Raw genomic sequence first — 12,947 nt, forward strand, 5'->3', positions numbered from 1 at the left:
TTAGCTACCTGTACAATAAACTGTTTAAAATGTGAATTCACCCAGTCAGTTTTGATTGTCCACATGCTACAAACAAACATGCTTGAGATATAACCTCCATCGCCATCATTATAACCCTCACCTTCTTTCTGATTTGAGTGATCCACATATCTGTCAAACTAGCTAATGATGTTTAATGCGTGAATTCTTGATAAAATGCAGTTATATTATGGGCTGTTGGCATTAATTGTGCTCGTGATAGAGCGGTAGTGGAGCGCTCTCAGAGTGACTGAAAACTACGACGCTCCGACTTTCAAAAAATCCACTTCTCGCTCCAGTCAAAAATCACGCCGCTCCACTCCGCTCACTCTGCCAGGAACGGAATAACAAAAAATCTCTTCTGTAAAAATGCCCCTGTGGCAGGGCTGTACAGTGCGACATATATGTTTGTGTGTGTGAGATTGATTATACTTGGTAGTTATGGGTGTGCGATATGACAATTTTTGATCGTGGACGATTAAAGTCTCCTCAATGCTGCCGCTTGTCATTAAAGGAATAGTTCACCCAAAAAATAAAATTCTGTCATTATTTGCTCACTCACATAGTCCCAAACCTGTATTAATTTCTTTCTTGTGCTGAACACCAAATAAGATATTTTGAAGAATATGGGTTACCAAACGGTCTTATTTTTTTAATAGACCTTTTTCACATTTCCGGGTTTCTCAGCAGCGGAAGTCAACATAGATGGGTAAATCTATAGTGGTGAATGGGAGACTACCACAAATATATATATATATATATTTTTGCATTCTCATCTGCTCAAATAGCAAAAGAAAAACTCCACGATAATGTTTTCATGACTTTCAAACAAAATAAATAAATAAATAAAGAGAGACTGGTAATGACAGTCAGAAGGGAGAACGATGTCAAATTTACAGTCACTAACATAGACACATTATTAGAAACACCCTCGCATTAGCGTTAATTCGTTTTTTTTGTAATTTGATGCAAAGGTAATATAATACAAAATATAGTGTTATAAATGTACATACAATAAAAAAAAAAATGCAAATTTTAAAAACTTTGGAGGATTTATGATGCTGATGACCATTGAAACGTGTCATCACAGTCTTGTGAAAAGGGTCCATAACAAAGATAAAATAATGACAAGGATTTTTATCTTCGCCCACTTTGGCCTAAATGTCTGCCATTCTTTTTTTATTTTATATTTTGTTGAGGTGTTATGTTTCTGCACTCTTCCATTTTTAGCAAATAAAGAAAAATGTAGCTTGTACATAACAGATTGTTTTGTTTAAAACAATTTTTATGATGGTTTGTATTTTTTTGTGCTCTTTGGAACATCATTGTTTGTTTAAGTGATGAACTCTATTACTTGTGTTTGTTTTCAGACATGATAACAGACGTTTTAAACCTGTGCTACAACTTTTTGGCCTGTGCTACAAAATTTTCAACCTCTGTAGCACCAGTGCTATGTGCAAAAAAGGTTAACGTACAGCCCTGCCCTGTGGATATATTCTAAACAGGAATTTTTATCAAGTCTTTTTTAATTTGGGGCAACAACGTCACCAAATATTTAGCAATGAAAATCGCAAACATGCTTAAAAACTCTGTAAATAAACGTCATTGCACTTATTTTCAAATAATCTATTTTAAAAGTGTATTTTATTGTCATTTCAATTTTTTCACCAATTTAATGGATCCTTTAATTAAAGTAATTACTTAAAAAAAGTAATGACCCCATACATTTTAATGCTACTGTAAATATAATACCAGTACTCATTATAAACACAAAATAATAATCAACTTCAATAGTCTGTGAAGACAATTAGACTACTTTTTATTTGATGGGGGGCGGTGAGGTACCTGAATAATGGGTAGGGGACGCTGGCCCAAAAAAGGTTGAGAACCACTGCCCTAGAACAACCTAACTTTACCCTTAACTCAATAGCAACACCTTAGCAACACACTAGCAAACACCCAGCACACCCTAGCAACCACCCTTAACTCAACAGCAACAGAAAATAACAATTCAAATTTTCTTAGCTGCTAAAATTTGCTCCGCTTCATCATGTACAGTGATTTTCAAGAATATTTGTTTGAACAATTGAGCGATTGCACGTCACTTTGCTCTACAGCTGATCTTTTAGCACCAGCTAATACGGAGTAAGGGTGATATTTAGTTATCTCTTCAAACGTCAAGTTCAAAGATACCAGTGCTATGTGCAAAAAAGGTTAACGTACAGCCCTGCCCTGTGGATATATTCTAAACAGGAATTTTTATCAAGTCTTTTTTAATTTGGGGCAACAACGTCACCAAATATTTAGCAATGAAAATCGCAAACATGCTTAAAAACTCTGCAAATAAATGTCATTGCACTTATTTTCAAATAATCTATTTTAAAAGTGTATTTTATTGTCATTTCAATTTTTTCACCAATTTAATGGATCCTTTAATTAAAGTAATTACTTAAAAAAAGTAATGACCCCATACATTTTAATGCTACTGTAAATATAATACCAGTACTCATTATAAACACAAAATAATAATCAACTTCAATAGTCTGTGAAGACAATTAGACTACTTTTTATTTGATGGGGGGCGGTGAGGTACCTGAATAATGGGTAGGAGGGCGCTGGCCCAAAAAAGGTTGAGAACCACTGCCCTAGAACAACCTAACTTTACCCTTAACTCAATAGCAACACCTTAGCAACACACTAGCAAACACCCAGCACACCCTAGCAACCACCCTTAACTCAACAGCAACAGAAAATAACAATTCAAATTTTCTTAGCTGCTAAAATTTGCTCCGCTTCATCATGTACAGTGATTTTCAAGAATATTTGTTTGAACAATTGAGCGATTGCACGTCACTTTGCTCTACAGCTGATCTTTTAGCACCAGCTAATACGGAGTAAGGGTGATATTTAGTTATCTCTTCAAACGTCAAGTTCAAAGATAACACCAATCTCCTTCATCTGAGGGCCAAAAACACTCCACGTCAGAGCATTCCTTTCTGTGCGGCCGAAAGCTGAATGACGTCCTTCATTATTAGCATATTAGCATAGTATAGTATTGGAGTACCCAAGCACAAGAGTGCTGTCTCTGGTCAATTTCTCTTTCAGATATGAATGTATTTTGGGGCTCATCAGTGTTTTTCTAATAGGCACTTTGCTCTGTTAGCATCCTGTGCCAGAGCCGGTGGATTAGCATGGATCTTCTACAGTCCTGCAATACATATCCTCAGCTATGTGGTTTGGTGCCATTCAAAATGGTTATAAAATATGGCTGGCATTTGTCTTGGAGGTCTTCCTGTGAAGTCTCGCCAGTTCATTTAGACTCTGTCAGTCCCAGTGTCAAATTAATTTGCCACCCTGCTGAAATGGAGAGAATCCAAAGAGCTGTTTGAGATCTAGTCAAGGCTTAAAGACATCTTTTTCTTCTTTGGGACACTCTCAGTGTTTCATTCTCCAAGACATTTGGACTCTGGAATTGTAATTACTGTATGTTTATATTCATTTGATTAATTGGTTCACTAACAATACATCTTAAATCTGATCTGTTTTAATAGCAACAGCTTATCAAAAAGAGTCAAATACTTCATCTCACTCTAAACTTTTTCATACTTGTTGCCAGAAGTTTCATCAGGTCATTGGACTTCAGACATGAAGGAGATGCAGCTTTTGTTTTAGGGATTCAGTTGAGAGTTAGAAGGAAATAAGCTGTAATGTAGTGTAATGAGTTTATCTATTATCCAGTCCTCTAACTACAAAAATAACATTTTGACCTGCCAGATATCACAGTGACTTTAACCACAGGAGGGTTTGAAAATGGAAGAGAACTGCATTTTAAAGCAATCTTTCAAGCAAAAAGATTTAAGCTAAACTCTATCAACAGCATCTGTTGTGCCTGCTCTCAATTACTACAGAAAACTATCGCTCAGTTTGTAAAAAATAACAGACAACATGTTTACAGTGATGTACAGTGGAAGCCCAGCAGGCAATAGTACCCAGGGTTTTGAAAGCAGAAATTAATTCTTTAGTAAACATGTTTGTTATTTTGAGCTTTAAAGTCATCTACATATTGTAGGCTGGTGAAATGAATTTCTTCGCTTCTTCACATTTTATTCACTAATTGTGGTAGAATATCTGTGGAATAGTCTCAAATATGGTTGGATATTTTAAACAGAGGTAAAAGCTGGCCAGCTGTACAGTTGAAATCATCAAGAAAATAAGCCAAAATATAAACATTTTACCTGAGAGTCATGCGATTATTAATAATTAATGTGCAATTATTACATTATTTTTATAATTACATTCTACAATATTTTATAATATTGGTCAAATTGTTTTAAATTCATACTTTAGAATTTTTTTTATTAAATTAAAATAATTTAACATCTTAATATGCCGAGACTACTATAAATAAGTAATAATAAGAAATGTTTCTTGAGCAAATCAGCAGATTAGAATGATTTCTGAATGATCATGTGACACTAAAGCCTGGAGTATTGACTTCTGAAAATTCAGCATTGCCATCACAGGAATAAATTACATTTTAAAATATATTAAAATAGAAAGCAGTTATTTTAAAATCATAATAATATTTCACAATATTACTGTTTTTACTGTATTTTTAATCAAACAAATGCAGTCTTGGTCAAGAGACTTTTGAAACTAACTAGCGAAACTTTTGAACACTAACGTATACAGTATTGTTCCAGATTGTTATTACAAACTGTCAAATCAAATGATTCAAAATCTTTTTCTGTGGTAATCGACAGTCGGTTAAAGATAATTGAGCTGTATTCAACCATGAACATCCAGCAAAGTTTCCACAGGTGTCACTCACAACAGTGTTAATCGACTCAAAAAGAGATATTAGTCCTTCAAATGAGTTTTTCACTCCAAATTCCCACTGGAGAGGTGTTATTTCCTTTACCTGTTTCCCTCATCTCAATAATTAAATGCTTTATCATGTTGTGTGTTTGTTTTGGTTCTTTCAGTGTTAGAGTTCCTGGCGTCAGCTGTGAGAGCAGATGCCAGTCGGTCGGAGGCGGAGCCGGCTTGCTGTGCTGGGAGTACTCACACACTGATTCATCATCCTGACCAACTTGTTGGCCTTTACAGAAATCTATACCCCCGGGCCCAGGCTATAACAAAAGTGCTTCTTTGTCATTATGATCATGCATTGGGAATAGTTCAGGGCTTCATTTCCACTTCTGTAGTCACTCAAACAGAGAAAAACATTTGATTAGATGTTTTAAAAATGGTTAACTGTGTCCGAAAAACCACAGGATAAAATTCTTCATGTGTCAAGGATAATCAGCAACTAGCTGTGCTCCCTCTAGAAAAATGAATAATTAATCAGGTGTTAACCATGACTGATATGGAGGGTGCTTTCTTGTCAATACTCCAACACTTGACTGTCTTAACAAGGTTCTTCACAGCCTGCATGAGTCTCTGAATGATTTATTCATAAAGAAAGCAATACACTTAGCTAAGTGATGCTGAGTGTTACTATTGTTAAAGGGGTGGTTGATTACGATTTCACATTTTTAACTTTAGTTAGTGTGTAATGTTGCTGTTAGAGCATAAACAATGTCTGCAAAGTTACGACGCTCAAAGTTCAATGCAAAGGGAGATATTTTCTTTTAAAGAAATCGCTTTTGAAGGACTACAAAAAAAGGCTGGTAGGGACTACAACAAGCTTCTTTCTGGGTTTGTGACATCACAAACCCTAAAATTTACATAAACCCTGCCCCCGGGAACACACAACAAAGAGGTCGAGGCCATGTTGGGCTGCTTTAGAGAACAGGAATAGTTGTAGTAGAGTGTTGTTGCCATGCCGTCGCAATGCTGTTATTTTCACCCCGATTGCAGGTCCTCTTTGTTGGTTAAAATTAAAATTATAATACCAGTATGGCTCTCTGTGCTGCACATTTTACGGAGGACAGCTTACTCAATCTACGCGAGTTCAATGCCAGTACACTAGATTTTGTTAATAAGCATACACTTCTTACTTTAAAAAATTAAACAATTACTTTTCAAAAATGCTACAATGCAATCATGTATTGTGCTGTATTAAAGCTTTAATCAAGATAAAACCGCATATCAAAAGCAAACAAACAGCAGTAGCAATTACAAATAACAGAGTATCAAAAAAGTATGAGACAACTACAAACAAAAAACATAACATTCTAAAAATGTCCTGTAAGGGCCGTGCCCGATCCTCTTCACTGATATTATCTGGGTCTGATTCAGGCTCAAATTGATAATGCAATATTGACGCCATTGTTTACCAAACACTGGAGCACATGCAACTACCCGTAATGGCAAGGTGGCGTGACGTTTCCGGACAACATGCACTGAGTCTCGCGTAGCCAGACCTTCAGACTGACGGCAGAAGGTCTGGGAACCTTGGCCGCTTTGAATGGCCAAGACCCGTCCAAGATGCCATATGACTGACAGGTAAAGCAACCAATCACAATTAGTTTTGTGCCATGTCATGTTTAGGGGCATGGAAATACATTACATTTTTGACATACTATTGAAAATACAGCATTTATTTGATCCTGAAAAGCGCTCATTGTCACAGTTGTAAACATGACGGCTTTCTTCTTCCATGAGGGGGTTTGGCATCACGGCATCTTTGTTTCTAGTCGGAATGTTAAAGAACGCGACACACACATCTCCCAGAAATCCTGTATATTTCAACCAATCCAATGATGACTTAGAATCTCCTGAAGTGTTTCCAATTTTGTGTGTCATATGCATCAGTTGTTTAGCCAATGGTCTGTGGGTGTGACATCTGAGGCTGAGAACGTGCACTAGGTGGTTAGCGAATCACAACACACTGGGCCAGCTAACCAATCTGAGCCCATTGTGTATTTCTGAGGGAGGGACTTCATAAAAAACCAGGAACTCAACAGACCGTTTTGATGAGAAAGGAAATAGTGGTGTAGAATAAAGGTAATATATGAGAAAATAATGCGTTTTTTTTTTTTAAACGAAGCATGAACAACATGTTACACTGCACCCCATAAACACAATCAAGCCTTTGAAAAAAGCTGATCAACCACCCCTTTAAGGCCCACACTGATCCTAAACTCTTCTTTACATTTTATGCACTAATTGTGAGATAAAGTCTCAAATATGGTTTTATATTTTAAACAGTGGTAAAAGCTGGCCTACTATATTAAACATTTTACCTTTTATTTAAAGCAGTGTAATTATTGTTCATTACTGTGTAATTACTGTGCAATTATATTATAATTATATTATAATATTTTATAATTTATTTGAGCTGTTATATTGTATAATCTTTTATAAAATTGCAACAATTTCATCATAATATGCAGATACTACTTCAAATAAGTCATTTATATGTTAATTTCAATGAAAATTGTAAACATTGTGTCTCTTTGGTCCAGCTCAACCAATGACATGAGTCTTGGGGCGGGACAACCACTTGTCTGACCAATAGCAGGTGGGTGGAGTGATTGGACCTGTTTGGTAACAGTCATAATATTTTCCATTTCATTTGATGCTGCTATTCACTGGAAAAACAGTAACCTGAAAATGCTATCTAAATCTAAATTAACTGGTATAAAATATTATTTAACATCATTGAATTAACTTAAATACATTAATTTATACCCACAAAACTACTTTTTATAGGTTAAATCATGTAGATTTAATCTAGACAGGTTTCAACTTTTTACAGTGTATATGTGGCAGAAAATTTTGGTCACATTTAAACAACATCTATCCGAAACATTCAAAATGCAAACAATGAATACACAAACACAATGTGTGGTGGACATGTACAATTGTATGAAAAGCTGTGTAATTTTGCTGCAGATTCCATACAGGAATGTTATTTAATGATTTAGCAGATCTTGGCAGATTCAGACTGGAAAGAGTGTATGTGACAACTATCCTTTCTCTTTACTCAGATAAATCTACAACACTGGGAGAGATTTCATGCATAACTTAAGTGAGTCTAGAAAGACGCAGCTCCTATAACATTATCATTGTAATTAATCTTTGATTCCAAGTCATTTGTGTTGACATTTATGATGAATTAGTGGTTATGGAACAGTCTTGGGAATAATTAAATATTGCCTTCAGTTTGGTCAAGGACAGCAGTTTGTAAGGGACATTGGAGATTTTAACAATATACAGCCTAAAATGCCACAATGTCTCACTTTATCCTTACTAATCTGCTAATACAATCAATGAAGAGGATGCATTTCATTTGAACTCTCATTTACACATCAGAAATTTGCAATCATTTGATTATGGGATTTGAAAGCACTTTAAAGCCTTTGTTTCAGTGACAAAGTAGCATTTATAATCAACCTTGTTGAAATGAAATAGGATGCAGACCACAAAGGTTTCAGCGTTAATAAAGAAGATAAACCTCAAAAGCCAGATGAGAAGGTTTTAATAGACTTTGCTTTTTCATGCTTATTTGTGATCAATTAAGATTATAAAATACCCCACAAATTGGTCTGTACATGGCAGCGCTCCAACCAAAGCAAGAGGAAAAGTGTTTAGCTCGATGATAGATACTGGGACAGTGGGAATGGGATAGCTGGTCTCAACCACCCCATTCATGACACACTGCACCCTGTCATTTACTAAAGAAATATGTAAAAATAAAATATCTATTGCCTTTGTGAAAGTAGAACCAGGCAGCTCTGTCCAGCATATCATATATCAGAGCAGATAGCAGTACCTGATAGCAAAGGTGTGAGGTCATACTGCAGTCAAGACACACAATATGCACATACTTTCAAGTCGTAATAGAGTGTCAGACGAAATCTGGGCCAATGACATGTCACATACTCATTTTTTTGGTCCGGATTTATTCAAAAACCTCAAAATGCACTTCATATGACTTGAATACACCTCTTTTATGGACATAAAGTAAAAAATGTCCTGACGTCATAGTAAAGACTTTTTAAAGAAGTTTAGCATAATGTTTTATTATTATTTCGTAGAAATAAGAAATAATACTTTAAAAACGGCTTAAAAATATTAGAAAAACTTAGATCAGAGTCATGCAGTATGTAAATAAACTCATGTGGTGCAACATGAAACATTAAAAATAATAATAATTATAATATCATAGAGGACCACCTTTTTACCTTTTTTTTTTTTTTAAATAATGATTGTGTACACTCATACATTCAAGATGTTAAGTAAATATATTATTACTTTTTACTTGTCTTCAATTAATCTTTTAAATACATTTCAATTAATTAATTGATTTTTGCAATTAAAAATGCCAAATTTAATTTTCAGTATTTCATTGCATTTCAATATTTTTTTTTTTTTTTGAGTATTTCAAAAAACAATATTACACATAAAAACAAATGTAGTGGAATTTATGTATGTGGACCATGCAATACATTATGTGCAAAACAGAAACATTACATTCTAAACCTTGCCCACAATATAAAAAAAAACAAAAAACAAAACAAAAGCACAGACTAAACATTCATTCATCTGAATTACATTTATTTACATTTATACCCCATTACAATATTGTTGTTTATTATTTTGTTTATTGTTTATTACAGATTTGATTAATTAGCTGTTGCAGCCCTACATTTAAAGGTGTCATATAATGCTTTTTTAAAGATCATTATTTTGTGTATTTGGTGTAACAGAATATGCTGACATGCTTTAATGTTCAAAAAACACATTATTTTTCAAATACTGTACATTATTGTAGGTCCTCTATGCCCTTAGAATGAGCCGTTTTAGGGGGGCATGGCAGAGTCTTAACTTTGATAAAGAATATCTCTTTGGTTTTGAGACTTTAGTCTTTGCAACTTCAGGGATCTTATCTATGCACAATCAGCTTGTAACACTCCAAAGAGAAAGGAAAACTTGAAATCGCATCATATGACCCCTTTAAACTAGACTTTTTAAATTATTACTATTCTTTATCATGGACACTCTTATATGTCATTTACCCATTTGTGTAAGCTGGTATCCATTAATTTAGTTTGTATTTTTGAGGTAAATTCTACAAGGCAGATCATAAATCTGGCCCCTAAGGAACAAAAAGGGGCCCATGAGAGCGACTGGGTAAGCAGACACTTATAGGGTGAGAGGTTAAAGACAAAAGACATCAGACATAAATATAGGTCCCCAAGACCCACCAAGAAGGCTTCCCACTGCATGAAGACCTGCACCATGCTGTCTGTATAATTTGTTAGGGAAAGGATGTACTCCCAATGGCTGCACTTATTCACTATCAACAAGAATTTATATAGCTCTCCATTGCACTGACGGACCTATTTTATTGTAACATAATCCCAGTCCATATAACATATTCACAGCTTTTCTGAGTTACTCTTCTAAAATGAATTCTGTCAACATGGTCGAGCTCAACTCAAGGCCTCCCTGGCAGTTGTCCAGAGGCATGTATTTGATTAAGTCTGACATGAAGAGTTTAAATGCATCCACGAGTGTAGCTGACACCACCTGGTTGAGGTAGCGTAAAGATGAACAGTATATTAGTGTCTTAAAAACAAGGGTCCCCTTCAAGGCTTGAGAAGGGAAATACATGACAGCTGGGGGACAGCTGCATCTGTTGATATTTGTCATTCATCTCCTCTGCTAATATTCAGTTTCATTTCTACTGTATCAATGATCTTTTTTTGATCTAGCTTTTGTTTGATGTTCATGAAGTTCATTTAGAAGGAATCGGCTTATTCGACTCCTAAAGTTCTTGCCCCACTTGTTGGACTTTTCTAATTCTGTTTCCCTTTCTATTTCTGCCTCTCTATAAACTGTTCTGTCAAAATAAATGTGAAAAGTAAAAAAAAAAACATAATCTACATTTTATTATAATCTCCTGGAATTAAATAATCATCTTCTCCATCATTTGATGAATAGCACCCATCATGAAAACAAAATGTAGACAAACTTTTTTTTTTTTTTTTTTACATGAGCCTAATTTGTCTCATGCTCAATTTCCATAGAAAGGAATGACACTGACTTTAAATATTTAAATATTCAAAGCACAACATTATTTCAGTGCATTTAGCTCTGAGTTGAACTGGATTGTGGGTGGTCAATGAATCTATAGGTTTTTGCACTGAAATACTTTTAAGTTCGTAAGAGAATTCATAGCTGAATCTTCAAAAGATTCAGTTTATACACTAGTACCATTCAAAAGTTTGAGGTCAGAAAGATTTTTTTAATGAATTTATACTTTTATTTAGCAATTGATTTATTCACAGTAAAAACATTTGTTATAAAAGATTTCTATTTCAAATAAAAACCGTTTTATTCTATTCTTTAATGAATCCCAAAAAAATTATCACTGTTTCCACAAAATAAATAAATAAATAAATAAAAATAAGCAGCACAACTGTTTTCAACACTAAAAATAAACAGAAATGTTTCTTGAGCGGCTTGTATTTTTTCATCTTGTATTTTTGATCAAATATTGCAGCCTTGGTCAGCATGTGTGACTTCTTTCAAGAACTTAAAAGTCTAACCGACCCCTAAACGTTTGAACGGTAGTGTATATTCTTTATATTCATGAGGACATGTTATTGCTCAGAGGATGTAATGTATGTTCTCAATTAAGTTTTAAGTATAAACATCAGATGTTTCCCGTACAATTCCTTATGACAAATTGAAATAGAAAAGTGAAAGCTGTTGACATAGAATTTTGGACAGCAAAACACAGACCACTCAGACATATAAGTATAGAGTAGGTGCTTGGGTTGAGGACCTGCTAACAAGAATTAAAGTTGTTTTAATAATAAAAAACAACTACTTTGGGCATGCCACACTCTCAGAAAAAAAGGTACAAAAGCCGTCACTGGGGCGGTACCTTTTCAAAAGGTACACTTTTGTAATGTGGGGTTTGGGTTTTGTTTTTGTTTCATGTTCATGTCCATGTCTTTTATTTTGTAATTGTTTCCTGATGTTAGTGTCATGCTTCCCTTGCCTCATGTCTCTCTGCCTTGTGTATGTGTCATGTTCTGATTGGTTGTTTTAGTCATGTGTCTTGTTTCCCATTGGTCTGTTCTTGTCATGTGACCCTCTTGTCTGCTATAAGTTGCCCTCATGTTGCCATTGTCTCTCGTCGTGTATTGAATGTTCATGCCTCGTCAAGTCAAGTCAAGTCTGTGTATCTTGTTTGGATATTGTTTGGATCACTCTGTAAATAAACTGCACTTGGGTTCTTCACTACACTCGCCTTCAGTGGATTGATCGTTACAACTTTTGTATTTTTAGGTACTAATATGTACACTTCAGGAACTAATATGTACCTTTAAGGTACCAATATGGACTCTTTAGGTACAAAGGTGTGCCTTTTGAAAAGGTGACAATTATTGTACCTTTTTTTTCTGAGAGTGCATGGATATAACAAAACCCTCTTATGGCTAACGACTAACAATAAAAATATTACAAAAAATTTTGTGAAAGTTGTTTTTGTTAGATAACATTTGTAAATAAACTAATCAATTAAACTGGATTACTTGATTTAATTTCTGCTTGATATTAATTTTAGGATAATTGAACTTTTGGACAAAATTAAGAATGTTACCCTGATTCAACTAAATGGCATTGAATTAATAAACTTAAAGGGGTCATATGATGCGATTTCAATTTTTCCTTTCTCTTTGAAGTGTTACAAGCTCTTGGTGCATAAAGAAGATCTGTAAAGTTGCAAAGACTAAAGTCTCAAATCCAAAGAGATATTCTTTATAAAAGTTAAGAGTCAACCACGCCTACCTAAAACGGCTCGTTCTAACACACCCCACATGTCTACGTCACGATGTGAGAAGATTTGCATAACGCCGCCCAAATATTCACGCAAAGAAAGAAGGCGTAACTTAAAAATATTTGGCTGCACAACTGTTGATAATTCTAATAATAAATCAGCATATTAGAATGATTTCTGAAGATCA

General features: G+C 34.6%; 1 protein-coding gene across 1 annotated transcript in view; it reads right to left on the reverse strand.

Annotated features, from left to right (window-relative positions):
• mcama (melanoma cell adhesion molecule a) overlaps nt 1-12,947 on the reverse strand; it is a 70,762-nt gene that overhangs the window by 44,553 nt on the left and 13,262 nt on the right. The gene's annotated exons all lie outside the window — the stretch shown is intronic.

The sequence above is a fragment of the Sinocyclocheilus rhinocerous genome, unplaced genomic scaffold (genome assembly GCF_001515625.1).
Source record: "Sinocyclocheilus rhinocerous isolate Xijiao unplaced genomic scaffold, SAMN03320098_v1.1 scaffold1609, whole genome shotgun sequence".
Lineage (NCBI taxonomy): Eukaryota > Metazoa > Chordata > Actinopteri > Cypriniformes > Cyprinidae > Sinocyclocheilus > Sinocyclocheilus rhinocerous.